Source organism: Nematolebias whitei, chromosome 16, assembly GCF_014905685.2.
Source record: "Nematolebias whitei isolate Nwh7 chromosome 16, NemWhi1, whole genome shotgun sequence".
Lineage (NCBI taxonomy): Eukaryota > Metazoa > Chordata > Actinopteri > Cyprinodontiformes > Rivulidae > Nematolebias > Nematolebias whitei.
The window spans coordinates 21249626-21255725 of NC_056513.1; the positions used below are offsets into that span (position 1 = coordinate 21249626).

A 6100-nucleotide genomic window follows, 5' to 3' on the forward strand; every position below is an offset into this window, starting at 1 on the left:
ACATCAAGGATGTGAAATGGGGCAGGAGTTCTTTGCACTCCATACTGAGCTCAATAGTGATCATGAGCCTGATCACCCATTCTGCTCAGTATCTGAACAAAATTAATGATACAAATCAGATGTTTGTGTGTCTATCTGCAACTCAGTCTGTAAAGGAGAGTGATTTTTTTGTGTATAACTGCTTTTCACTGATTCAAAAAAATTAAATATGTTTATTTTTGTGTAGCCAGTTTAAAAGGACTTGTGGACAGAATGGAAGACAGTTGTTCCCAACACCCATCGAGCACACTCTCTGTCATATCAAATATTTATCCTCACACTCTGCTGGAACTGCTGAAATGCATTTAGATTGCTGTTTCTGTGTGTCAGATTCCTTTTGAGTTTTTTTCACTCTACACTCACTGTAGGTGAGTGAGAATCTGTGATTGACAAGGAAGAACTAGAATTTTTTTTCCAATAATAATACAAATTACACATATATATATATATATATATATATATATATATATATATATATATATATATAAATATAAATATATATATATATACCATTTATATATGTATCTAAGAAGTTGCTGGCTTTAAAATAAAAAGTTCTGTACAATGTCTGCATCGGTAGTACAGTAACCTATTTTGCATATTTGTACGGAATGCAAAGGCAGAGCATTAATATCCTGATGCATGCTCAGAGCATTAATGTTCTGCTGTGCTTTTATGGTTCTGCTTGTCTGTACTGTTACCAAAACATCTAATGAATCACTGAACAGATTTGAATAAAAATTTCAGGAAGTCAACAATGGGTAGATTTATATACATCCTTCTCATCAATATACTGTGCATTGTATCTAGAAATAAAACTAGAAGCCAGAAGTTGAGGCCACCATGGATGAGCACCACCTCTAGTAGCTGGATGTAATTCAATTTGAATGTCCTGCCTCCCAATGTAAACAAAAGAACTCACCAAAACTTAAAAAAATACATTTCAGATTTTTTTTTTTTCAGCCATTGACCTTTAAGAAATGGTTGCCCTTTAATAACATACCTATGTTTTAATAAAGTGCATACAGTATTTTGACAAAATAAACAACTTATTGTAATTTGAAACATGTTCCTGTACTATATGCATTTGATCTAAAACTTTATCCAGAGCATGCTAAGCTATCAATCACTTTTCAACATTGCTGTGCGTATAGTGCATCGCCAAATCAGTGTTGCATTTTGCTCATAAGCAACTCTCTGCCTCTGACTCAGGATAATAACATCAAGTGACAATAACGTTAGATTTGCAGGCTGATACCAAACACAGATGAACACACATTCATGGATTAATCTGTGTCAGACCATGAGACTTATCACACAGAACTCTACAAGAAAACAAACCGAAGATGCCACCATGGTGAGATGCTACATTTTGATTAAATGAGGCCAAGTTGTTTTTCACATGAAATCTCAATTCTATGGAGTCCTGTTGCCAAAACTCTGTATGATGGTAATTACTATAAAGAATTTATCTCATTTCCTTCATCTTTAACTCACTTGTTTCATCTGTCTCTCCATCTGTTGCCGTCTCTTGTCATCCATTGCCTTCTAGCACTTCTCATATCACATACTCAACATCCCACTCTACCTCTCTCAGCCTGATTTTCCACACTTCATCTGCAAGAATGTTACGTGAGTAAAATTGCCAAACAATCCAAACTTATTGATTGCAACATACTTTAGTTTCTGCATCTGTCCAGTCTGCGATGCTCTCTGTCTTCCATCTCTCAGTACTTTGTATTATTTATTAGTCAATTAAACGTGATTAAACATCTCTCCGTCTGCTTGCCAGTTAGACGATGACAAGCTAGGATGTGAACATCTGAATAGCAAATCAGTTAAATCCTTTAGCTCCACTAAGTCTGTTTGTGAGACGAACTGTGAAACGTTCTAACAAAGCTGCCAAAAGTTTGACTGTCAAAAATCTCTATGGAGGGAAAATGAACGGTATGAAATGACTTCAGAGGGGACAGTCCAATAATGGTTCATAGTCTCATTTTATTTTTAATTTATTGTTTTATTCATTTATTTATTGCCTCCTACCCCAAATGCCAGAGTTTTAGATGTTGATATGGTACTGAAATGACAATGCTTCTTTGGTTAAGCTTTCAAAATAACGTCATGCACAATCTCATATAGTACGGAAACATCTCATGTGATCGCACATTATCTGTTCGCACTTGAAATAAAGCGATTTAATTGCCGTTCAGTTAATACTATACCAAATTTTAACTCGGTCTCTGTAAAATTCATTGGTGCAAAACCGTTGTTTTGTAGACCAAGGCTGATGACTTGTCGTGGCCATCTTGATTTGGGCAGACTTGAAAAGTTAATCAGTTGTAGATGCAAAACCAGTTGTCATTTCTGAGACTCACTGACATCTGGTGAGTGGTTCATGAGAGATGTTGCTATAAGACAGACACTCCTGACACCAACAGGCAATGTCAAGGTAAAAACCTTGACATGGGTGTGTGTATGTGTGTGTGTGTATGTGTGGGGGGGGGGGGGGGGGGGGGGGGGGGGGGTAAACTGACTACCCATATCATTTGAGGAACCTATGCTTTATATTTTTTTACATTGTTTCAAATGATCATTTCCTCAAATGATTGAAATGGCTGAAGATTCATCTATAGTAGACAAGGTCATCACGCCGCCATTGAACCTGGCGTTGGATAAAGTTACTTCCTCCACTTGTCAGGATCTGTCTCTCTGCAATGTCTAGGATCTACCTCTGCTCCTTAACACAGTGTAACTCTTACCTACTTGAATATCTTACACCAAAAACATTAAGGTTTACTTGCATTCCCTGTTCAATTCAAGTCCAGAAAAGCACTCTTATTAAAAACTACAAACACTCACTATTCAAATCCCTCAGAGACAGGGGACATTGTTGTGTATTTGCTAAGAACAGTTTGGTGCGACTGCTCTTCAGAAACAAACTGACTTCAAATATAATCAGTTGCAGATGTACATTCAATTAATATGCTCAGAATGCTTTACTTAAACTCTTCCAGTGATTTATTAAATGTTTTGCTAACAGGACAGACAAATGAACACACAGACATAAACAGAAACAGTCTTGTTTTACGTTCAGAATAAAATAAAATCAGTGAGGATCATTTCTGCCAAAGTAGTTTAGGACTTTTCCATTAAAGATCTTTAGATCCATTCAAAATGCTCCCATCTCACCCATTTTATATTTTATTAAATGTTTTTGTTATTTTCCTACATAAAAACATTAAAACCTACCCACCTCTGAGGTGCGCTACACAATAGATGTCGTTCTACCTACTCCCTGGCTCAACATTAAAGTCTGTTAATTGGGGAAGGTTGGCATGCGACATACTGTGTGACACGGTGTTTAACTCGATCCTGTGATCAGTCTGTCTGCTTCAAACATGTGAGCCCAGAGGACACGCTTAGAGATTCTCTTTAATTAAGGATATTTCATTTAACATCAAAGGGAGAGCGCTGCTCCTGTCACACTTCCCCCAATCATCTCCTGATTTCATGCAGCCATTTGAGTCCATCATCACTTCCTGGTTTCTCCAGTTGGTCTTAACCATCAACTTCCTTCCCATGTTTCATTCCTTCTTCTTCACCTGCTCTCTTAAGTTTAAGCTTAGTGTCGTTGCAGTGTATATTTATTCCTCATCCCTTCTATGTTTTCACTGCTTTAATCCTCTTTCCTTTTTTTTTTTTTAACCTTTTAATATTTCAACAAACCCAATCTCCTGCCTTTGGATATTTCTTCCCTCCTTCATCCTTCATCAGCGATGTATCCACATCAAAAGACAACCATTATATCGCAAATCGTCTGTAGCAAGGCACTTTTAGTGGTTCAACGTGATGGATAATGTCCAACGCCAAATCTGAGAAAAAGCATGATAATGTGTCCATTTGTGGATGTTTGTGTGTGAATCAATGTGAATGTGTGTTCGTTTGCAAGAAAATGCATGTGTTTCTGCATGACTAAGAATAAAACGTAGGGTGGCTGATACACGACTGGCGCCCAGCGTCTAACATTGAAAAGGAGGACATAAAATGAAGACAGTACGAGAGGAAGAAGGGAGGGAGAAGGGATATAAGCAATGCTTACTGAGAAATAAGTGAAGAAGAGATGAATAAAAAGAAAAGACGGTAACGATATTGATTCCAGGTTGGGAAAATTACGAAAGAGGTATACAAGATGTAAGGATTGGCAGATTTAGAAAAAACAGAAGGATTTTGTAGGAAAAAAAAGACAAAATAAAGACCAAATGAAATGTTGGTCAGATAGCGGGAGAGTAAAGAGTGGAAAAGCAGGGTTCTGACTCTAAAGGCAGCCAATTAAAAATGTAATAAAAAAGACAAGACAGCCCTTGGGTAGCAAAGTAGCTGGAGCTTGCAGTCACGCTGCATTATGATAACACTAGCGCACACATACGCGTATTCACCGATTAGCTGAAATAGAAATATTCTGAGGAAAACATGCCTCAACACTTGCACACAAAAAGCACACAGTGGTAAACATGTAGAAGCTCAAGGGCTGGAATTAAAAAGTGTTTTATCTGAACAAAGGGGGATTCTTCAGGGATTTGAGCTCAGCTCTCACTGTGACACTGACAGATTGTGTGTGTGTGTGTGTGTGTGTCTGTCTGTGTGGGTGTGTAGCTAAGCAGGTAAGGTGATAGAAAGGAAAATACAGACATTTTGTAAGTGTATTACCAAACCCAATTAAGTTGTTCATCTATTTTTCCAGCGGTATCCCACTATGATTCCATGTTACCATTGTATAGTTTAGCATAAACATACGTCAACAAATATCTTTACTGTGTGACAAAAAGTTGAGTATTGGAAAGCATAGACTTTATTTTATGCACATTTGCCAAACTATGACAAGTACAATAAAACAGTGATTGGATGTTGCCTATAAACAATTTGTCATTGCAAAAACTATAAACCGAGACAGGAGAGTCCCTAATTGGTGACGACATGAGATTAAAATGATTCATACTGCCAATACACTCCTGTTAGGATAGCAATGGCAAAAGTCATACATGCATGACAGTTGTCACACAAGGCACCAATTTTTGTCTGAACAAAAAATGTCACATCAATGAAAAGAGCAGTTGTTTGACCTGGCCAAAGAATGTCGTCAGATACATGACACTTGTGTAATCTATATCAAATAATTTTCACTATCAAAGTATTGACACAAGTAACAGAATACATGAATAACTTAGGCAACTGGCTCTGTCAATATTGTGGAAAGCTTAGTACATATATCTGTATCTTTATTTTAAGTGAGCATCCTTTGCATTTTTAGTCAATCATATGTGTGCTTCTATTTTCCTATTCTTTCAATAGTTTATGTGCATGGGAGTAAAACCAAGCATGACTTACTATTATTAGCAGAATGAAGTAGATGAAGTTATAGAAGGAGTGGGCGTCCATCACATAGTACATGATCTCCACCCAGCCTTCCAGAGTGATCACCTACAAAAAAAAGGACAGAAAACAGAACAAAAATCAGCAATGCAGATGATTATTTTATTTTCAAGACTAAATTAAGGTGTTAAAGGATTTGTTAGTCATTTCTAAATCAACATTATGTATATTTAAGCATACTAATATGCATATATGCTTAAAGTTGTAGCCATTGGCCACCTAGCCTTGCTAAATATTAGGAAGTAGTTGAAAACAGCTCTGCCTGATTCTGACTAAAGCCACCACGTTATTAGGCCATAAACATGTTCTAGTTTTTGTTTGTTTAGCACTGAGGATGAAATGTTCAGCAGAGGTATGCATTATTTTTTTGATTTGGTGATAATTAGTAGAGCTTTTATTGGTTGCCATAATTTACCAAAAAAATAAAGCCCAACAAATACAACACAATCTGTAAGACACAAAATCTTATGGGGAATTTTTTTTCTTTTAAAGCTTGATCTTTAACCTTTTTTGTATTTATTAGATTGTGTAACCTGAGGATAGTCTGGCCAGCTATGACTTTCCCCAAGTCTTTCTCCTAAACTGTATTTACATTTTTGTGTGTGTTTGTCTTAACCATTCAAATATTTAC

The 6100-nt window shown here is 36.6% G+C and overlaps 1 protein-coding gene across 1 annotated transcript in view; it reads right to left on the minus strand.

The window, feature by feature from the left end:
- zgc:92360 (uncharacterized protein LOC436988 homolog) overlaps nt 1-6100 on the minus strand; it is a 506378-nt gene that overhangs the window by 489726 nt on the left and 10552 nt on the right. The gene's annotated exons all lie outside the window — the stretch shown is intronic.